Here is a 24,339-nt window from a genome sequence, read left to right as displayed (position 1 = left end):
CTGGGAACATCTGCAGCTGGACATTTGTGGTGAAATACATGGTGTTCCCCATCATCAACGCTATTTAGTGGTTGTCTATGACCTGCATTCTAAATGGCCTGAGGTCGTCCCTACTGGGACAGTCACCTCCCAGACTATAGTCCACATACTGGACACACTGATTGCACGCTGGGGTTTGCCACGGGTCATCACTACAGATAATGGTCCACAGTTCATCTCTGATGAATTCTCTAGTTCCCTCAGCACCAATGGCATCAAACACATTCGTACAGCAGTCTACCACCCCCAATCTAATGGGGGGGGGGGTGGAACGATTTAATCAAACACTCAAAAATGGTATCCAAGCACATCTAGCTCAAGGCTGTGCCTTTCAAACAGCCTTACTGCAGACACTTATGCACTACAGGGCCACTCAGCACAACCACAGGGGTCTCACCAGCACGGTTGATGACAGGACGTGAATTGCAACTTCCATTGGACAGGCTCCGACCCCCGGGGACTGTTCCTACTCCACCTACTGCATGCACTGTCATCCAATGGAGCCAACAGCGAATGAAACAGAGGTTCGACAAAAGGCACAGGACAAAGCCACCTACAATACATCCTCTGGACTGGGTTCGAGTTAAGCGGCCTCACAGAGGTAACAAGCTGCAATCCTTCTGGTCTCCACCACTTTGTGTTAGCCGACAGCTGGGACCAGCAACCTATCTGCTCCAGGATGGCTCCCGGTGGCACGCCAGTAGGATGAGGAAAGTACTGGCACCTGAAACCCAGTCAGAGACCCAGTCATTCAGCCAGCTGGGAGCCTCCTTCTGTCCCACCAGTTTCAGCGATGGTACTGACATAGTAGGTCCTGAACCAGCAGGACCAGTGCAACATCCTCCAAGAGTCCGCCAACGTCCTCTGCATTTACGGGACTTTGAGACTTCATTCCATACCTGAACTTGGTGGGAAAGGGGGGAAAATGTTACATTTGTTTGATGTTCCATTTACTGCTCTGTTTGTTGTGTTTTGGAAATCAGTCAATGCTGTGTGGTTGCTAGGTTACATGTTGCCGGATGTTGTGAATGTGTGTCGTGCTTGCAGGGATGTCGTAAGTGAGAGTGGTTGGGGAAACAGATGTGACGAGGCGACTGATGGGAGAGAGGATACTGTAAACAGCCAAAATAAACCAGCAACGTGTTTAAGATTGCAAACACTGTTTCGCGTCCATTATTGCAATACAACAAAAGCACTTCAGGAATTGAATCTGAAACTCTAAAGTGCATAGAAAGCAAAGGTTTGGAATTAAATAAATGTCGGGGAAGGTTTTGATGGAGCAGCAGCAATGAGTGGCATTTACAGAGGTGTACAACTAAGCTCGAATCGAGCAAAAGAGATGAATGCGCTTTATGTACATTGTGCAGCACACAATCTGAATTTGGTTCTAAATGATGCAGTTGTGAACATCCATGAAGTGTTTTGTGTTAAACGCTGGGGTAATTCTTTCCTCTTTCACGAGTGAGTCAGGGGTGCACCTGAGTCTCTGATAGCCTTACGCTTTCGCTACGTGGACATACTGAAAGCACTGGCGAGTATCATTCTTCTGCCAAGAAATAAAGATGACTCTGAAGCGCTGTGGCTTAAAAAGCTTGAGTGTTTCCAGTTTGTTTTTCTTGTAGTCCTGCAGTGTAACACTTTAGAAACTGTGAATTGTGTCTCTAAAATGTTACAACGAGAAACATTTGATCTAATGAAAGCTGCAGAACTGATTCAAAGTGCCGCTGAAACACTGACAGCCTATCGCAACGACTTTTAGAATGCATTGGGAGACTACGGTTTCCATTGCATTAAAATAGGGCACTGACTGCAAATTCAAACAAAAGTCTGAAAAGTGAAACGACAATTTCACAATTTAAGCGAAGATTTGGAATTCTATAACCACAGACCCTGGTTTCTATGCCAGATGATGAGCTCTTTGCCAAAGCAGAAGAGTTCCACAAAACGTATAGCAGTGACATATCGCCATCATTTCCAAGTCAAATGCTATGTTTCCAGCATCACTAAAGGATAACATTCAGAAACTTACTTCAGTCAAAGAGATAACCCATCTCCTCATTGTTGAAAACACTACCTTGTCGTCTTCTTTGCCTGACGTCTGCACAGCATGTTTTTTGTTTTTATTTATTCCTGTCACTGTTGCCACTGCCGAGAAGTACCATGTGTCAAGAAAGACTATCGGGACTAGCCTTGTTGAGCATAGAACAAGAACACGCAAGAAAATTGAACACAGACAAGATTGTGGACGATTTCACTGCCATGAAATGCAGAAGACAGGCGTTTTAACTAAGGCTTGGTAGGTACACATATTTACTCAATATTATAGTTATGGGGCCTGAATTTTGTTTTTGCTATGGGGCCTGTGACATTCTCCGCCACTGCCTGTATCAATTGTTATTTCAAGGGGCGTGAGCTAGGGGGTGTAAGGATAGGGCAGAAAGGAGCAGTAAGTAGGATAGAAAGTGGTCACTGACTGAGGGCGACGATGCTGACACATATACCAGGGGCAGAGGACCCAGCAACCGAAGACAGGATAGAAGAGTGGTCACTGACTGAGGGCGACGATGCCGACACATCTCAGGGGCAAAGGACCCAGTGACCGAAAACACATATGAGGGTTATGACTCGGGGCCCGCCCCTCAGGAGGAAGTCAGTTCCGGTAGACCGGGACACGAAAGGAGATGAGAGAGGTACCCAGCATCTGAGACTAAAGGGGCACTCGTTAAACCACTGATTGGCCAAGACTTCACGCTGCCTGGGACCTGAAATAAGGACAAAGCATAGAGGTTAGTATGGGACTCGAGCACGAGTGGCCACGTCCTGAAAGGAAGGAACAGAGCCTCGAGTGAGTTAAGATAAGCGCAGGAGCTGCGACAGGACAGAGTGTGGCCGGGGGTCCGCTCTTACTCACATGGTGAGTACCCCCCTGAAGGTAAGGGAGGCGGATGCCTAGCTCTGAGGTCGGGGAATTGAGACTCACTTGCCCCCCAAAGGATGGACCCCTGGCACCTCACGAAATCTCCCACACCACATACTAACAAAAGACAGCACATGCCAGCGCATAACATAAACAAAAGACCAGAAGGACAAAACGGGACAAACAGAGGGATGGTTAGTGATTTAGTTAGTAGGAAGTGATTATGTGTATACCTGCTGCTCAGTGGAGAGTAAAACCCCCCATTGAGGCTGATTAGGGGAAAACCTCTGGTGGCCCCGGCGGACAGGAAGCCCCCACTCCGGGCATACTAGCGATTTTAAAATGAGCAACAACTATATGAGAGGAGGATGAATGAATGTAAGAATCCACCACAGAAGAGGACCAGCTCCCCACATTCATGATCTGGCTGTGATTAATGTTGGTCCTCGTGGCAGAGGTGGCTGTGCCTATAGAGAATGATGGGGGAGGGGGTAGAGTCGAGGAGGGAGGCCTGCACTGGAGGTGGGTTGAGAACCAGTGGCGGGTGATGATAGGAGCGAGAGGAATCAATGAACAGAGGGTCCGAGGGGGGGGGGGCAGGGTTTCTTATTGGGGAGATACCTTGACGTTGAAAAGAATGGGCAGATAGGAGACTCTACTTGACAGCTAAATGAACTGACCACGCTGAAATTGATCCGTCTTGGAGGTATGCAGCTGAATGATGAAGTAAGCATCTGAAATAGAAGAAAGGTCACAGAAACGAATACCGGCCACGGGGAAACTAGAAGCAGAAGAAACTGTGAATTCAGAGCTTTTGAGGAGACCGAAGAAGGCTGAGATGCAGATGAAGTAGCCATTCCTAAGAGTAGAATTAGCAAATGGAGGATGTCCATTGATATAGACAGGCGGGAAGGTGAGGAAGAGGGAAAGCTCTTAAGAATCCCACGGAGGGTCAGTCAAACTGCTGGTATGGATGACGATGAACGCCAGGACCTAGTTTTGATTGAAGGAATAGGATGAATCCGATTCTGGGCACAGAAGGTTGAAAACAATGACCAAGCTGTAGAACATGAAGATCTCGAAGAAGGGGCGAGGGCTGCAGACATGAAATACTGAGCAGATTGAAGGAGGTTACTGAGAGTAGGATTCAGTCAAATAACAGCTGGTGAACCTGGGGAGTCTGGAGGGGGGTTGGGGAAGCAGACGGGACCAACTGACAGAACTTGGATACCGAAAGTAGAGGCAGAAGGGGAGCTGGAACTGAACGAACATGTGTAATTGACTGCTGGGGAAGCTCAGCACCCTTTGTGCTACATTTTCTGGAAACGAGGGCAGAGATGAGATGTCGACCATCCTATATGTTAGTTAATACGGGATCGATTAGCGGTTTGCTACTATCATGTCTGCTTGGAATGGAAAAGGTGAACTCACATTCAGAGATTTGGGTTTCACACCTCCAGTCATTCTCCTAGTAGTGGAACTCCTTAACTTATAATCAAGACAGATTTCCAGTCTCGTACCACGTCTCTCACCATGTATTAATGCTGTAATATTTGAGAGGATGTGTGGACATATGAATAGATTGCTGAGAAAGTCAAGCACCCCATATTTTTGATTAGATGGGGATTAGCATTAGCCTTGATTGCGGAATGCTGCCACGATCTGCATATTGGAGGAAAGCTGGAGCGTTGGAAGCTCTGGAGAAGTGCAGTTACAGATTTAAACTGTAGACTAAAGCAACTTTTGCATGCTGCAATAGTGAGAGATCTGAAGAGGGAGCAGAGATCTGTTAGTGAGGAGCAATTAACAGTAGAGGACGGGATCTGCTGAACAGTGCAGAGATCTGAGAAAGTAAACAATGGAGTGCTGTCAATAGTGTGCAGTGGCCTGCTGTAGAGAGCAGAGATTTGCTGAAGCGGTTATCTGTAATAGTGAACGGTGGACTGCCATCGGTAGAGTCTGGTGGTCTGCTGCAGAGGATGAAGACTGCGTTGCTCTGAGGCTGCTGCAAAACCTATTGATTTGGTTGTGAGCAGTCTATGAGTGTATTGTCTATTGCAGAGTAGGAGGACACTTTGACTGAAACGTTGATAGTCGTAGGACATGGTTTCCGTATCTGACTGGCGGCTCATATTGATGAAATGATGACTTTGAAAGTTGAATAAAGTGCTTTGATGAGGTTGGTCAGTTTGGAGGAGCTGAGCCAGTGAGGAAGCACGAATCTGGCAACAGGAAGATGTCGCAGGGAAGATAAGTGCGTGGCTTCATGACCAGGCCCTCAAAGGGGAGGAGGGGAGGTGGGGAGGTGAGGGGCAGGGGGTTAGATTTGAAATTGAAGAATGTCAGTTGATATAGCTAGACAAAAGGTTGAGGCAGGAGGGTAACTCCCGAGAATCCCTCAGAGTGACAACAAATTGCAGGAATGGATAGAAAAGCTGGAGTGTCCGAGCTTCACAGCGATAGCAAACTGGCTTAAAATATATCTATATAGAACTTGTGGTATTATACTGCCATCTAGAGGTTATGATTGGAATTAAACCATTGTCTTGAGAGAAGCAAGGTAGAATATATGTGGTTATTGTGATTACAAGCCTTGTTTATGTAGAACAACATTTGCGTATTCCTTTAGATTTGAATAATAAATATTCGATACATGTTTTAGGACAGTTAGTCATGTATATGAATAAGTTAACAAAGTATTTGGTATTCCCGGAACCTCACCTCGTGTGTTTCCCCTGTGATATTCAGGCGCTGGAGGATGGCTTGCTTGACCAGGTCGTACTAGCTTGCCTCCTCATTAGAGATGGCCTGGTACACTGCCTGGGCCCTGGGATTAGACAGGGGCCCAGCTGACTGGACCAGTATACATTTGGCCATAATGTGGTGGTGGCCAACCGCTCGAAGGCAACTAAGTACGCCTCCGGGTCATCCTCCGCCGTCATCTTCTGCGCCCGTGCTTAGGGGGCACCATCACGGGTCCTACTGGTACTTAGGGTGTGGCTCCGAGCCCGATCCTCTCAATCAGTGCCGTGTATCTCTACTCCTTCTGTCTCTCCTCCGTCTCCTGTCTTTGCTCCAGCACTTGCAACAGCGTGGTCAGCGTTGCAACGTTCCTTTTTCTGACACCACGTGTGAACGAGTGGTTTGCAGTGCGCATGTGTACAGGTGATGCAAGTGCTCCAAACAATGACAGATACAAAGTTCATGGTTCAAAACGGTTATTTTATTTTTGGGTTCAGTCCCAAAATAATATCACAAGAATAACACACAACACAGACATAGTCACTTCTCCTGATAGTGCGTGCTCTTAGTGCAGGTGTGGTGCAAGGCAATAATAGTGACAGTGGTGCAGTGTAGTACGGATTTGGTACTGGCTGGTAGTGACAGCTCCCGGGTTCGTGTTAGCCATATAACAACGACAAACACAGACAGTTAGCAACAAACAAACAAAACACTTAACACTCACGATACGATTCTCAAGTCTGTTTCCTTTTTGATAACCACAATAAAAGGAACAGATTACATTGTCACATCCCCTATTATACCTTCAGTCATGCCCCCTGGCTAGATAGTTCAATCATGTCTCCTCAAATCCATGACTGACACTTCATGTACTGCATAAGGGCCATGACTTCTGCATTGTCACTCCGCCCCTTCCTGGATGCCCGGCTTCTGGCTGACCCTGGAATTAACTGCCAAACCATCCAGTCAACACCATCCAGGCACACTGTTCCTGCTACACAGCACCCTCACAGGTCAGGAGGGAGATTGTTGACTAGGATTTATTCGCTGTCACAGGGTGCCATGGAGATATGAAGTCTGAGGTCTTTAGTTTAGGGGCTATGCGTGTGCATAGAGGTTCAGAGTGGGTTTAGAGCACTGCACAAGTGTAAATGAGTGGCTCAAATGATAAGAATCTTTGAATCCAATCAACTCTAAATCTGCTCAGGTCTGAAATTTAAGTGTAAACGTGCTATTAGATCATTTTAATGTGTGGTGCACACAGTCAACAGGGGTGATTTAAAAGATACGTTTTTTTTGTTAAGGACATTTTTTTAAGCCATATTAATTTTTTAGGCCGCTCCTACCAGCGATGGTATCAGGGGGTACACGACAGGCTTGCAAACCCAAAACAAAACAAAACAATAATCCCCAATCTACATCCCGTGCACGAAAGTGTGCTCTTCAAAATCCGGGACAAACATGTAACACAAAATAAACAGACAAAGCACCGGCCATCAGTTACGTTTCCAGCACAAGAGGCCATAGTCATGTAGCTGCATCCCCTTTGTGCTGCCCAACTCCTCCCTGCAATCAGCCCGGCGCCCCGGTGTAACCAATCGCTGCCTGGCCCGCAGCTGATTGCATGGGAATTGTTTCAGGTACATGCAGCTATGCGCTTCCTCCAAGATGGCCGACTTCTGGTTTCCACCCACCATTGAGTGACCCATCTATGGGGAAGTGTACTACCAACCATACACAGCGCCCTCTGTGGTCGGGAGGGAGATTTACAGCTTTGATTCTTTCTCTCTTTATCAGTCCTTAAAAATCCTTAAAACAGTCCTAAACGATTTGTTAGTCCACATTGATGGTAAACTGTAAAAGTGATTTATTTTCCTGTACAAGAGCCTTTAACCAATTCTCTGTTTTCAATATTTCATGTTTCTTTGATGTGTATGTCAGATAGTGAATAAAGAGCCAGCGTTGTCGGTCCCGATATTGCCTGGGATGCTTGACTTATGAGACACCCTGATCCTGTATATCAGAAAAGTGGCAAAAAAACAAACAAAAAAGTTTAACAAAACTCTATTTGACAGCTGTCCCCTAATTTATACAACACCCTTTCACTGATAAGACTGATCATGTATTTTTATTGTGCAGATTGAAACTCGCTGTGTTAAGTGGCATTTGAGCAGCATACTGATCAGGCAGGAGCGGAACCACTCTGCGGTCACCATGGCAACCAGGGAAACTCTGCTGATGTTCTCACTGAAACTGAGTGCAAGATTATGAAGGAGCGCACTGTTCCCTCTCTGGACACGACCAGCAGCTTTATTATATTAGACCATATTTAATAATGTGCTTAACCTCTGGCCATATTCATTTTGTTCTGAGAAAGCACTTGTTGTTCTTTGGTACTCAGAGAAAGAGCAACTTGGCGTGTGTGTGAAATACCCCTGCTATCGAATTTATTATTCTTGTTTTAAACTCACTTTGTATCATTTTCTGCTGCAGCCGGCAAATCCTGGTGACTTTGAAAAAAGTTTAAAGTACTTCTGTGGTCTTAATACACATCTCTCTAAGTACAGCTGGAACACCAGTGCAACTGCTAACCTGTCCCTGTGCAACTCTCTACTCCTAATGGATGTAAAATTGTTTAATGTACCTGTGTGCTCTCAACGTAGCTTTTAGGATTACGTCTAACCTCCAAGGTCCTCTGGTACACCATTAACCTAGCTGATGTGAGAGGTTCCACATTTGTTCTTTGAGGTATTTCTCACAGATGTATTTCTTACATCTACTAGATGCAGGGGGACTGGTTAATGGTTATGCTATGGTACCAGATAAGCAATTGCTGACCCAATTTTATATTGCATTTTTACACTGCAAAATATGCTTTTTTCAAGACTGTTTTTTTCCTATAATAAAAATAACATGTTTCTTTCCCTTGGTAGTAATATTGGTCCATCTTATCAGCACAGAAACACTCTTGACAGCGTCTGGTTGTGCACTGGTTTCAGGTGCAATATAATGACCAGCATTATGAAGGGTGATTCGTCACACAGTCACCCACTAGCAGCCCCCCTGAGTCACTGAGGTCCTTGTCATCCATGTCTCTTTCACGTCTCTGAAGTATCCTTCTCATTTGTCTTAAATCTGATATATGCCTTTCTCCTAAAATGACTAGGGGAGAAACAAAGAGAGCGACAAAATCAGACATATTTCAATATTTTCCCTGTGGGTTCTGCTTTATTATGGTTGTGGTGAAATAATTGAACAACTCTCACAGTGCATATAAGTCTAGTGGATGACATGACGTGCCACATGACCACATACATTTGCATATATGTAGATTTGAGGGTTTTCTAAGTTTATCTTCATTGGCCAGTCAGTGTACAATAAACAAACCAGCACCAAGACATTTTAAAAAGGGTGAGATACCAGCATGGAATTAGATTCAATGTCATTTGGGAATTCAAGGGTTAACTGATATTAAACTACATAAATCTATTTAATTTAAAAAAGAAAACTGGCGAATTGATTAAGTACCATGAAGCTCAACTTGTCCAGACATGAATGATAAAACAATTACAGTACTTTTTCCACATGAAAAAACAGTGCTGAGTCATTCGGTAAGAATGCACGCTGCTATTCGGAGGTTTGCGTCAAGCACTGCTTTTCTTTGAAACACTGTTCTAGGAAGGTATTGCTTGCGCTTAATTTCTAATACAATTTGAGCTTCCTCTGAAGTTGATGTGTCAGGATTGACAGAAAACAGATTCTATTGTGTACATCTGTAGAATATACCAGAGGAAGATATTAGATACAAGAACTGCTTCATACTGTAAATATTTAGCTAACTGTAAGCTTCTTTTTTATACTTCACATATGGTATGTTTTTGTTGTTTACTTTTCAGAATAACCATAATAAATCATGGAACCGTGAATCCTGTTAATCGTGAGGTTAAAAAGTAAGTAGCTGGGTTCTGAAAAATATAGCGTTATGCCTCCCCACGTGTTACTACAACTGTTTAAATAATGTACCTGTAATTTTTATTTTCATTGTTGTCATCCTGATAACCTTTTACACTTATAACTTTAAAATCTGTTTCAAAGCTGTTTCATGGCCGCTCAAATGCACTGGGGTAGAGATCACTGCAGGAAGAACGATGCTCTGGCTTTTCTGTTCCGTACCGCATCGTGGATCGTTACTGCTGTATACCTGTTTGACAATATGGGCAATAATCCTTACACTATCAGTGCACTAGAGAGGACATTTTGAAAAGAGCAGGTGAAAAAACAAAACAGGTCAAAAACAGGTGAAATCTGATGGTAGTGGAATTCCGACAGAACGACTGTGCCTTAAAAAGACGAAATGCTTAAACACATATCCCACCTGGAACAGATTAAGGAGGAATGCTACAAAATTAAACACAAATGAATGTAGAGGTTTTTAGACCTTGCTAAAGTAAGGAGCACTTGCTAAAAAGCCAATATCGGAATCAACAAACCCTAGTCCTTGCCCTGTATTCCCTGTACTGGAATGCACTGCCAAAAATGGCTAAAGCCTATATCTAGACTATATCACACCTCATTCTCAAACACTGTACTTGTGTATAAACATGGTAACACAAAACTGCCAAACTCATAGTACTAATGCATGTGTCTGAAGGCTGAAGCCAAAATATTTGTCTTCTTATAGTTCAGTGTTTATGATCGAGCGTTTGAAGTTATGGCTCAGGAAAGCGTGTTTCTCCAGAAGAAATGTTAAACTACACAGATGACGATTGATGTTCTGTGCTCCTTTTGTTTTCAAACAACCTTTCCTGCATTTATCCCTCACTGTTCTGTAATCCCAGGGGCAATTCACACAGACTTGGCAAAGATCAACAACCCTGACATAAACACCCCAGGAGAGACCAGGAGCACTGCTACACATCAGCTATATGTAAACATGTCTTGTGGGACAGTGGCATTTAACTGTAGTCATCAATAGGGCCTTACCTTTCCATTGAAGGAAAGAACATATTCTACTTAAAGGGTACTTTATACAATCTTCATGTTCCTAATATTTAATATCTTACCTGTTTAATATCCTTTTATGTGGTTTTGCTTTTCCTGCTTCGATAATTTAGACACAGCGGTTGAAAAGGACATTAAGCCTGGTAAATAATGACCTAAGCAGAATGAACACACAGATATTACAATATTGACCAGGTACACAATTATTGGACCTTTTAGTACCTTTTTGGAATTATAAACAGCTTTGGGTAACTCGGAAGCCTGGTGATTGTGTTTACATTCTTGATTTCCATTCCTGAATTTGCATCATCATTATTTTTGGCCAGGTAGCAGCAACATGCACAAAATACAAGTCTGTGGATCCACCTATTTGATTTCAGAAAAGACACAGCCATAAGTCTTCTAGTTCCCACGAGTGATCGATAAATCTTTGTCTGTGTGTTATTATATTGACCAGTGTTATTCTATTGACCCGTATAAGTGCCATATACTTATATAATAGGTAGGTTAAATCAGCCAAAGTGTCTTTCCATTACAATAGACCCCTGCCTCTCTTATTCCCAGCACATCTCCATTCTGGCACGTACTTGCCGATTCTTCCTGAGCAACATCCGAAGAATCCGACCCTTCCTCACCAACTATGCTACCCAGCTCCTGGTCCAGGCCCTGGTACTCTCCCGCCTAGACTACTGCAACTCCCTCCTGGCTGGCCTCCCTGCATCTGCCACCCGTCCGCTCCAGCTCATCCAGAACTCTGCTGCCCGCCTGGTGTTCTCTCTGCCTCACTTCGCCCACGCTACTCCACTACTCCGCTCGCTCCACTGGCTCCCGATCACTGCTCGCATCCAGTTCAAGACTCTTGTACTAGCCTACAGATGCCTTGACCAGACTGCACCCAGCTACCTCCAGACCCTCATCTCTCCCTACACCCCCACTCGACCTCTCCGCTCCGCCTGCACTAGAAGACTAGCTCTACCTCCGCTACGCTCCCCTGCCTCCAGAGCCCGCTCCTTCTCCACCCTTGCTCCGCAGTGGTGGAATGACCTTCCTACAGATGTCAGGACTGCCCAGTCCCTGACCACATTCCGGCACCTCCTTAAGACTCACCTCTTCAAACAGAACCTGTAGAACTCCTCTGTTTGTATCCTGGGACACTATCACCCTTCATTTAAATGTGCTTTATTTTGCTCTTATCTGCCCCCTATTTTACTGCATTTAATCCTGTACTTCAGAATACTGTAATCTGCCAAGTGTTTAACCTGTAGTACTTTGTATTTAATCACATCCTGATGTAACTATCACTATTTAATCATATCCTGATGTAACTATCACTATTATCTGCTGTATTATTGAATTGTGGTTTGTCACACTTGTACTTTGCTTGAACAAAAGTTATTGGATTTCTTGCTCTTATTGTATTACTTGTATTGTAACACTTGAAATGTATTTGCTTACGATTGTAAGTCGCCCTGGATAAGAGCGTCTAAATAAATAAATAAATAAATAGTAAGCAGCAGCACCATCTAGTGCACAACTATTTATTGCCAGCAATACAAAATTGCAGATCACAAGATGGCGCTGGCTCTTACTTTTTTAAATACCATTTTGCTGGTCTAGCATGTGTTTAATATATCTGTGTGTGGCGGGGTCAGTGCCAGACTAACTTATATGCAAATTACGCAAAAACATAACATAGGGCCCCCAGCAGAATTGGGGCCCCTGCGAGGTCGCCGTTTGTTTGGGGCATTTTACAAAAACTGTATGCATGCGGACGGGTCCACACACACAGGAAGGCGCACAGAAGTTTGCTTTTGGTTAATTTTGTTCTTTTATGGCGGTTATGCATTTCTTTCTCGATTACAGCATACCTGGTCTCTGAGTCTCTTACGCAAACAGCTCCCTGCTAATGTACAATACTAAATGCCCTACTCCCTCTACCTCCTGGGAAAGATCCGTCCCTAATCTTACTATGTCAGCGGCATCAGTCTGTAGGATAAAATGTATGAATCATGTTCAATTTACATATTAATTTATTTCAGTTTTAGGGCCAATTTAAAAACCTGTCCTTTCTCAAATGTGTACAGTATGCCGCTTACATTTTTGAAATTTTCTTTTTTTCATTTGGGGGTTGAAATTTTAGAAAACAAGTGGTGTAAAGGTAAACATGTACAATGCGAGAGGCTGAAGGAAATTCAAAAGTGGTTATCTACAGCCGGCAAGAACGGTTTAAGTCCATAGTGTTTGTTTCAAATTCCCTGAAGCAGGCATTAATGGTTCGTCGTCCCCCATGTCTTTATCTGTCAGCTACCCTGCAGAGTTCATTTAAACCTGTATGTGATCAGTTAACTGTAAAACATTTACTGTTGTTATACAAACTGCTCAGTTGGATTCCATATCTATATGGGGTTTATTAGGACGTCGCCACATGCTCCAATCTTAAAACATCAAGAAAGCTCAAAACTGTGGTACTGTCAATACGCAATGCATGCTTGGAGTTAATCTTTGATCTCTTTAGGAGACAACCTACTGCAAACTATACTTACATTAGCATATACACTGAGTGTACAAAACATTAGGAACACCTGCTCTTTCCATGAAATAGACTGACGAGGTGAATCCAGGTGAAAGCTATGATCCCTTATTGCAAGTAAGTGGTTTAAATGATAGGCACTGAGCTGTAGTTTCGTATGTCAATTTATGGTACAGGACCTGTTAACTGTAATTTCTATTACAACTTGACAGGCTTCAAACCAGTGGTGAAGTGGTAAATAAAAAAGTGAGTATACTCCCCTGTTTAGTGCTCAAGGCCAGGCAGCTGCATGGTAGGAACTTAGATTTTGTTTACGTTTTTTTTTTTGGGGGGGGGGGGTTGGAGGACATCAGGGGCAAAAATGAAAGCCATTAAATGCATTTCCGGCACTCAGTTCCACAGGGACAGTGACAACACTGTTTGAAGAATGATTTGGGTTTTGTAAATAGCACAAACTAAAGAAAAAAAAAATCTCTCTTCCAAAAAAATAAATAATGTCCCCCCCACCCAAATAGTTGTTATTCAGCACTGTACAGGGGGGGATTTGTTAGTTACCTGCTACGTCAATTGTGGGTGTCTGCTGAATGACCAGAGAGAGACAGAGGGATGCCCCCCTTCCCCCCTTTTTGAACAACTTTATTCTGCAGCGGGTCGAGTGTTTTCTTGTAAAATATTCCCTTGAGGAAGGTTACTGAGGTTGCCTCCTTTAATAATGATATACGTTATTTGGAGGTGTTATGGTTCTGCAAATAAAAGAAACGATTTTTTAAAGCGCAATGACTGTCAGTAGAAGCGAGTAAACTCTGTATCCCTTATATGAGAAGTGGGTAAACGCTATACTGCCCAAATTAAAAGTGGGTAAACCCCGTTTACCTGCATATACCCTCGACTACACCACTGCTTCAAACCACAGATGACTTGAGTAATAACTTGTTCTAATACAACACTGAAAAGGTCGATGAATGTGGATTTGTTTTTTTAATTATACAACGCACTCTCCTTAAAGTTACAAAGAGAAAGAAATAGCAAATATCACTGAAGGGCTGCACATAAATGTACAGATTCTTTAAACACGTGTGACTCTTAGTGCGCAATTTGCTGGAATGCTGGAAGTAATCTGAACAGCGCGGTTGAGTGACATCAGCGGGGCTGCTGGCTCCAGCCCCTCCCTCACACGATGACATCACCAGTAACCTCATCTTTCACCAGCACAGTGAAAACTGACAAAGGAATAGTACCTACTGAGGAACATCTAGTGTAAACGAGTTCATCCACATTTGCACGGGTAAGTCACACAAATGTCTTAAGTGTGCAGTTTGCTTTTGAACTGTCTGTGTGATGAATAGTACCTGAAGCTCAGTTTTAATACATTTGTGTTCTGCCATGGTTGAATATGAAGGTTCCTTTTGCTACAGATATACACTGTAGCGCTGTAAACGGCAGTGTTTTATGTTTGATGGACAGGAACAGTTTCTGTTTAGTTTTCAACCTGTTCGCATTTAATAATATACTATATTTCGAGAGAATGTGTTGTTGGAGCTAGCTTTGGATTTTTTTTGCAGCCAACTTCAATATCTTTTGCCGTGGATGACTGTTCTTTTAGTAAAGCTAATTTTTATTTTCATTTTAAAACAAGTACAAAAGTATTTGACTTCAAAGAAAAACAGAAACAAAATGTGTTTGACTCATAACTGTTAGTAGTACATTCCATTCCTTTTTGAGTCGGTCAGACCGCTCCGTTTGATATATGCTCCACAGAAAGTAGCAACATACAGTATTGGTTTCTGCTGGAATTTTCTTTCAAGTTTTTTTTTTTTTTTTTGAGAGTTACTTTTAGAGGACGGTTAGTGATTCATTCCCGTTATAATTGATAGGACATTCCAATCCCTCGCTTCTTTATCTTGTTGACCGTGTTTGTAAATCCATTGGTGTTGACTTGTATTCATTAGCAAGCACTAACCACCACGAACCATCTCATCAATAGTGTTTCCATTCAACTTTTTTATGCGCTAAAACTCATGCGTAAAACAAGCAAACAAACAAACAAACAAAAAAAAAACAAGCTCGATAACTAACATGCGCGGGAACAATAAATAAATAAAATCAAAATAAATAAATCAAAATACGTTTGATAGGGGTGGATAAAAATGTATCCTGTACGATAAATGATGCGCACAAATGCAATGGAAATACTTTCCGAGCGAATTTTATGAGCTAGCGCATACTTTTTTCAGTCACATGGAAAACTACAAAGTAGTAATTCAATATGTTAACGTAGCATTGTTCAGCAGGTTATATTCGACTTTGAAGCACCATTGGTTAATTATGTAGTGCTGGGAAACTTTTGGCCACAGATGTAATTGCTCCCCACTAGTGTACCGTGCACGGGGGAAGGCAGCAGCAGGGCTGGTAGGTGACGTAATCACACACAGAGACATAAGCCCGATATACGCTCCTTGCAAGGGAGTCGGCTCTGGTACAGCGGTATCGGCCCTATGCTTCGGTGCGAGAGGTCCTGGTTTCGCGTCCGCCCACCGCCTGTGTGTGGATTGCCTCGCCCTGTGTGATGTGCCCTGCCTGCGGGAACCGAGATCACAGCATTGGTGTCAGAAGTAGCCGCAGGTACCCCAGCACTCACTCGTCGGACTGCAGCCTGGTTACACTGTGTAACAAATTATTTTTTTTTGGTTCCTGGGTAGTAAGTGTTATTTCCTAATTCCTTATGCCTCAAAAGTATAGAAAATGGCTATTATTCCCCACAAACTTTGCTTTTGTGACCAGGACAGTGATATTTTGAAATTTACCTATTTTCCAGAACATTCCAGATAGATTCAGTGCTGAGTAAACTTGGAGTAACTTCTAGAACTTTCTAGAACTTTCCAGTAATATAAATAGTTGTATAAATACAGGGGCCTTAAGCCCACCAGTTCAGTTTAGTTCCAGCTGCCTAAGTGGATACATATCTGCATTTTTCTGAGATGGCATCAAGAGGCTGCAAGCATCCGGCAGTCACATTTTGCTATGTCTGCGGCCAATTTATCAAGACAAGAGCGAAAAAGTACTCCGTGGAAGCATCTGCTAAGATGTGTGAGACCTACAAGGCATATTTCGGCATGCCTGTCGTGGATCAAGACAAACCCTGGGCACCTCATTTCACCTGCGAGCACTGCAAAAAAACTCTGGAAGGTAAGATGGACAATTGTTGCTCGGAATTTTATGCTATAAAATTTGTTAATTTTTAAAATTGTAAAAGTTTTTAATTTTAAAATGTTTTACAATTTTCAATGTTATTGAAAAAATATATATGAAAAATGTTGCGAGAATCTCTTACACATTAGTCATGGGTGAAATAAATGTATTTTTGTAGGATGGTACAGAGGGGAAAAGAGAGCCATGAAGTTCGCTATCCCAAGAATTTGGCGGGAACCCACTGACCACTCAAGCAACTGCTACTTCTGCATGGTGGACCCTTCCAAGCGGACCGAGTTCTCTGTGGGGAGGAACAACGTCAAGTGGGAGCCACTGGTGGACCCCCGGAAGGTGCTGATGCCACCACTGCACATCAAATTGGGCCTTATGAAACAATATGTCAGAGCTCTAGATAAGGAGTCGTCAGCCTTCAAGTACCTTCAAGACTTCTTCCCTAAGCTGTCTGAGGCAAAGGTTAAAGCCGGTGTCTTCGTCAGACCACTGTTAAAGAAGATCATGGAGTGCAATGAATTCCCCAAGAAGCTCACTAGTAAGGAGAAAGCGGCTTGGAACAGCTTTGTCGCAGTGGTTCGGGGCTTCCTGGGCAATCACAAGGCCGAAAACTATGTGGAGCTGGTTGAGACTCTGGTGAAGAACTACGGCACAATGGGCTGTAGGATGTCCCTCAAAGTCCATATCCTTGATGCTCATCTTGATAAATTCAAGGAGAACATGGGAGCGTACTCGGAGGAGCAAGGTGAGCGCTTCCACCAGGATATACTGGACTTTGAACGCCGCTACCAAGGACAGTATAACGAGAACATGATGGGAGACTATATTTGGGGGCTGATTTCGTGAAAGTGATTTACAGTATAATCATAAATCTCGAAAAACTACTCACTTCTAAATCTTTCGTAGTCATTTTTGTATTACTTTAGTATAAATACATGTTAATTTGGATTCATATGTTGTTTTCTTCTGACTTTATGTGAACGAAAAGACACAAATTCGCCCGTTTTCTCATTGGAAATAGGTAAATTTCAAAATATCACTGTCCTGGTCACAAAAGCAAAGTTTGTGGGGAATAATAGCCATTTTCTATACTTTTGAGGCATAAGCAATTAGGAAATAACACTTACTACCCAGGAACAAAAATTGTGTTACATAGTGTTATCAAGTCCGGGGCGGAATTGAGGCTGGCAGGGGAGGGTGTGCCTGCCTGCGTGAACCAGGATCGCTACAATATATATATATATATATATTGTAATATAAAAAAAAAAACTTGTTGAGGAGCACCGGACAATTACAGTGATTCAACTTAAATAACACTCATATGCGGGTGTCGACACAGTCATGTTGGCGGACACTAGAAAATACTGACCTCATAGCACGTAATATATCATGTCCGTTAGTATTACAACATTCAATTATAATATAAAATAAACAATTACTTCAATTACATATGAGGGAAACAGTACAACTTCAAAAAATATGAAAAGTCTGACGAGTCCCGAATAAAATGCAACCATGTTTTATTTGATTCATATTGCAGTAATACAATACACATTTTTGACCAGTTGCGTAGTTTGAATGAGAGATCATTCAATATCAGCAAGAGACAATAATCACAGTTAAGTTCAAACGTGTTAGTCACCCAGTTAACCTGAAACTCAAGAAGAACACAGTGCCAAAACTAATTTATCACAGCAATGTTAATGAATCATTAATTGACAGCATAAAGTTTGTCTTTTCCTTTAAAATATGAACGACAATTTGATATAGAATAAAACATTTTCTTATAAAAAGTTTAGATTTCGTTCTGTAGAAAATGTTTTTTACACATTCAAACAATATTATTTTAATGTCTTTAATTGACATCAGATCTCAGACAATTAGACATTTGCCGCGGCATTTCATTAAAATAAATAAATAAAAATAAATATAAACGATTCAGTCGGTCTAATGATTAAATACAGTTATTCGACTGACGAGCTATTATTGAGAACTACAGTAGATGCCCAGAGGATGAACACTGCGTGTTACTTTCCATTAGTCTTTCATTTGTTACAACAGGGCGTACTCAAGTCTTTCTTCATCATCAGCCCGGGTGGCTGTGGGCAGTTGACGACCTGAAACATGTCGTTCCTTCTGGTCTATTTTCAGTTCAGCAACACATTATATAACCAGAATGCACAGCGAGGTTGGTTATTTTCTAGAGTTTATACGCTAGTCTAGTGAGCAAATAGAAGAAAATGGATGTAAATGTCAAACTTTTTTTTTTGTTCAGATCAAGAAAATGTTTGCCATAACCATTTTTTAAGCTTGTGACGTCATTATGAATCCAGTTTAATGGAAACCTGTTTTTGTATGATAAAGGTCAAGTATATTTTTGGGTGAAATTTTGAAAGTTCGCTTGAAATTTGTTCGTCTTGTTGATGGAAACATAATGTCGATCCAAAAAAAATCAGACAACCACAGTGTGAGAAGGTGGTTGCGCTTGAAGTCTTTGCCCAATCATATTGTGAAATGAGTAAACATAAACCTTTGTAAATGTAATAATTTAAAGAGAAACAACTACGGTTAAAACAGATATTGGCAGTCCATGTCGGTTATTTAAATGTAACGAGGGGCTGTTTGAATTGGTATTCAAATTATGGGCAGTCTATTTAAAATAACAATGCTGTACACAACCCCTGCCCCTTGGATCAAAACAATGTACCCCGCCCTCCTCTTCCTGCTAAGACTTCCTTTAATAGTGTACAATGCTTGTGGGACCCCCTGCAGTTCCCAGGTGGACTATAAAAATGTTTATAAGACCAGTAAGGAACAAGTAGGGCCTATTTGCTTTGAAGTGAAATGTGCTAACTATTTATAAGCATAGCTCAGTGCAGTGAACTTGAGGAGACACTGATTGAACGGTTTCTTCAATACCCAGTGTCTTAAGAACTGATTAAACATGTTGCATTTGTTATTAGAGCAGGAAGTAATTTAATAAGAGAAAAGAATTGTATGCACTTTGATTCCAAAAATATACTTGCAACTTTAATTTCGTCGTCGTCTTCTTCTTCTTCTTCTTCTTCTTCTTCTTCTTCTTCCTGTTGAGCTGAGGTTGTATTGCAGTGTGTGTGTGTGTGTGTGTTTGCGTGTGTGTACAGAAATAAGGAGGTGGCACTACATCAGTCTTGGCAAGCTGCTGAACATTAACAACTTGGCTCATTTATTCAATGTACCACAAATGGCCCCATTGTTTCTCAGCAAACAGCGTGTGATGACAGTGGAACTTTCTATGACTGTGAGGTGCCTGGCAGGCAGCAGTGAACCAGTCCTTTCTTTTCAAGCAAACTTGTGGTTCTGTTTACAAATTTTTGTCTAACTTCGTTGCTTCAGCCAAGTACGCATTTAATAATTCATACAGTACTGAAATGTTTTATTTACACAACATCACAACACTTCTGTGTAGGTTCTATGTATTTTCACGATCAGAAGTTTAAATTCAAATTGATGGAGTATAAGCAAGAATTATAATATAAAATGCAATCCTGGAGAAAGCGATTCTTCCCCAAGCTTTCACCTTGTAAGGGCCACCATTTTAAACCAGTACATTTTGTAGCCTTTTTCAATTAATTAATGTTAAATATTAGCCTTCATTTGTAAGCAGAAGGCACAAGCTGTTGACCCTTAAATGGGGTCTTCTGTTTTCTCAGTCACGCCAACACATCAGACGTGCTCTTAAGTGTGTCGATGGTTAAGGCCCTGTGAAAATCATGGAAATTTTCTTTAAAATTCACGGCAGTGTCACATGTAAATATCGTATTTCGCAGAATGTGCTCGGAACTATGTTATAAATTACGTGTACAGATTATTATTATTTTTTTTTTAAACAGCAAATATACAGATAAATGCACTGACATCAAAATTAATATCAAAGCTATTCAAGCACTTTACAATAGCTTGTGAAACGGTGTTGTAATTAACAGCCTGTAGTTAAAGTGTATATGCAAGGACAGCGTTCAGTTCTAGTACGTCAGGTGCATGTTCACCATTTAGGTCTTGCAAAACAATTACAATGTGTAACCCATACTGATCTTATGCATCAGTCAACTCGTCAGTGACCACAGACAAGCAACCAGACTGTTTTACCAATTCCATAATCTCCTGCTCGTGATACTCGGCAGCTTTAAGTAAGTACTCTCGTCTCAGCTGGGCTGATGAAGGAATCACTCCACCATTTGCTACACTCAGTCTGAAGAATTTTGTATCTTTTGGTTTTTCAAAACGCCTCTGTCAGGTCAAAAAATAGTAAGTGGACTTTTGGAATATGGAAGTCACCGTTTTTTGTTTCTTTGCAAGTAAAGCACTCACAGTACTGCGCTGGATTTCTGCCTTTCTCTTTCGGTGAATAATTGCTGTCAACAGACGAGTTCAGTAGTGATCTACAGTAACGTTGCAGGACGTACAGAAGAGCTTACCTCAATTGCTGTGTAAACTCCTGCTGGATACTGCTTTACGTGATCTACTGCAGACACATTTTTAGTCTTTTTAGAGACATCCATTTTCTTATTTACAGTGTGTAGTATTTTAATTTCCCGCTTAGATTGCATATAGTCACATGGTGTGCATGGCGAATATTACACGCAGGCACATATCAGAGCAGTTTCGTTAATGTGATTTTTTTTTTGTATGAAATACAAATAATTATGAACTTATTTTTATTTCTTAATAATATTGTAAAAATCACATTATTGGGCTAATTTCACAATTTCCGCGCAGCCCGTGAAATTGTGATTTTTCACAGGGCCCTAGTCATGGTGTATTTGTACTTCCTGGGAATAACAAGACAGCTATGCTTGCCTTTTACTGAAAATGCCTTCATCGCAAGGCACAGCAGCAATCCAAAGAACTCCTCTGTCATCAGTTGGCATAGTAATGGGGCTCTAAGCTTTTAAGCTCTAACAGTCTATAAGAACACCAATGGGGGAGTGAAGCATGTAAAAAGAGGATGGTTCCACCAGCCAAGGGCATGATTGAACTGCTCACCCCACTAAGAGAAAGGGTGCTCCCTCGTCTAGAGGTTTGAGGCATGGAGACTGAGATGCTTCCTCTCCCCTGAGAGAAAGGGTGCTCCCTCGTCTAGAGGTTTGAGGCATGGGGACTGAGATGCTTCCACTCCCCTGAGAGAAAGGGTGCTCCCTCATCTAGAGCAGGCTATAGGCAGAGAGGCTCCCTTGATAAACAGAGAATTCTGCCAAGTCAGTATCTCTATTAGTGTTCCAAAAGTAATCACATAAAATGTAACTACTAAATTCAATAAAGAGAAAAAAAAGGTCAGGTATAATTGGGCACAACAAGCTGAAATAAATACTCAAATTGGTATTGAATAAATACAGACTACGTGATTGAGATTTCTTGGCTGGAACAGTCCAATTAAAACCAGGAATACACCTTACTATGTTAGTGGGACTTCATTACAGTACTTAACAGAAATGGCCTCACAATGAAATATGTGATGCAACAAACTAAAACACCTGTAAACAGTGCTCCAGATAAGGGGTGTACCGTCGTAATTCTCGACTAAAAAACAGCCATTTACGACCTTCCAAAAATATTGAGGATTTGTTTTACAGCCGTGGAAAAACAAATACGACCCCTGCCGCTTTAACGGCAGTACAGAAATTAATGAGTACGTTCTTGTAGAGCAGATTTCTGAAGTTCTGCACAGTTCACACAACAGAACTGCAGAAATATGCGCTTTTCAATCGCCATCGTGTGGGTGGTGTTATGTGCATCATACACATGAAAGGGGTCATACACAAAAAACACTCTTATCATATACTAATAGACGTATCCCCTCAACTCAACACCATACAACCAGCAGGACAGTAAACATAGACACAATGAAGCGTTCTTACCTTTGTATACCGGTAAGTTAGTGATAAGCAGATGTGTCAGCCGCACGAAGAGCAAAATGTGTAAATATCGGGACTTTCTTCTTATGCATCTGGACGCGGGACATTTGCTATGAAGAAATTCATTGTGGTATTCATTGAGGAACAGTCACATAATCTTCCAGTACAATTGAACATCTTGTGAGCTGTTTGTCGTAGAATCAGTGCCATCCTGCCTGCCCATCTTGACCATACATCTCGTTGACAGTCATATGTCATGTGTTTCTATTTTTTTTCTCTTTCTCTTACTTTTGTAAAATGCAGTCACTTTTTTTTTGCTTGAGATACATAAACAATTTGAGACACAGTATATTTTAAGTGCTAGAAAAGTGTGCACTTGTTATAGTCACCTCGGCTGTTTTGCCTTGCAATTGTCTGTTCGCTATCTGTCATGCTCTGTCTACAATGCGACTGCCAAAAGGAAGTTCACAGAGATGTTATATCTCCATGGACCTGCTCTATCTGCAACATTACAAAACAGCTTACTGTTAATGCCTTCTGTGCTGTACAAACACCTGCCGTCACACTGTCAGCAGGGCAGCCAGGACCACACTGATATGACGTGACAAGTCTGCAAGGTGTTCTGGAGAGATACATTCATATGCTTCTGTTATCACCAGCCTGGATGGCTACATAATACTGAGACATAATACTGTTCCTTGTGAATCAGTAGGAATTCATGATGTCCTGGATACAGAAGGTCTATCTGTCTGTCAGTGTCTGTTAGGCCTGCTGTCTTATTTTCCCCCATTGTGAATGACAGCGACAGGGAGATGCAGATTTATATATTATGGAATAATGCACCTCGGGATGTCGTATATAAAATAATCAGTCATGTGAGGGACATCCCATTTACACAAGTGTGTGTGTGTGCTATAGATGGACAAGGTTTCTGTTTATTTTGCCCATTCAGTGTTTTTGCTGCAATTTATTTTTATTCATGTACAGGGTAAGTCATCAAATGGAGTTTGAATCTGACTTTTTAGTTCACAGGTTTCACTCCCTGAAAAGCACCACAGAATTTGACACAATTTGTCAGTCTCTGCTTGAGAGAGGCACAGGACAGAATGGGAGAGAGGCGGGCGGTGCTCAGTCAGGACTGGGGCTCCCTCTCCCCCTCCCTGTCTCTCTGCTGTGAGAGTAGTAGATTATACCAGAGTCCTGGTTGTGGACCTGTATTCTGCAGCTGCTGAATACTTTATATAATATTATTCAACTACAGATATACAATGGTTCTAAGTGAGTAACACAGCAATAATCAGTACACCCACACGCATAGCTTAATTAAAAAATACCGTAACAAAATCATACATGTGAAGCACAGTGTGTGCTTCTTTTTACATAGTAAAATGTGAGGCCTAGAACAAAATAATGGCATACATATTATGTAAGATTTACTGAAATTATTTTGTTAGTGACTCAAAATAATACGTTTCACTGTGCCTGACTGCAGTCTGTAGTCCCTTACTCTTCATATGCATCAATTTCATATATAAACTAAAAATAATCAGATTTTTAGGCTAAAAGAGCAGGGAATGTTGGCCTCTGCCTGCGGTATTTCAGATCTTGAATCCAAATTTAGATCAAAAGGGGAGGGGGTAGCATCCTTTTAATCACAATGAAGCCACTATAAAGAGCTCCAATCTGGCTGGGGTTCCCCGTCACCAGGCATTTCCTTTCCACTTTTGTGAGCCACTTCCTGTTTTGGGGTCGGCTCCCCCAGCTTCGATAAACACAGGCAGCAAGAGTGTAGAGCAGCAATACAGTACAGCAGCCCCCTGCTCTGTCCTGCCCACACGCTTTCCACTGGTTTCCTGTGAGACATTCTGTTAATCCATCGCCACTGCATTAAAACATTGCTTTAATCCTCCAAACTACAGTACGCACTTCTCTTAAAAGGACAGATTTTTTAATTTATTTGAACCTGTTTTCTGTGTGGTGAGTCACAGTCTATAACCTTGCTTGTGAAGCTTAAA

The 24,339-nt window shown here is 42.0% G+C and overlaps 1 protein-coding gene across 1 annotated transcript in view; it reads left to right on the top strand.

The window, feature by feature from the left end:
* Positions 1-14,416: 14,416 nt before the first annotated feature.
* Positions 14,417-24,339, top strand: part of LOC117426498 (SH3 domain-binding protein 4-A-like) — a 61,823-nt gene continuing 51,900 nt past the window's right edge. The window contains exon 1 of the mRNA XM_034044137.3: positions 14,417-14,514. The gene's annotated coding sequence lies outside the window, so the exon portion shown is untranslated. The remainder of the gene's footprint in view (positions 14,515-24,339) is intronic.

Source organism: Acipenser ruthenus, chromosome 11 (genome assembly GCF_902713425.1).
Source record: "Acipenser ruthenus chromosome 11, fAciRut3.2 maternal haplotype, whole genome shotgun sequence".
NCBI classification, from domain to species: Eukaryota; Metazoa; Chordata; class Actinopteri; order Acipenseriformes; family Acipenseridae; genus Acipenser; species Acipenser ruthenus.
The sequence above is the reverse complement of the archived record's forward strand: the minus strand, read 5'-3'. Positions and strand labels throughout refer to the sequence as shown.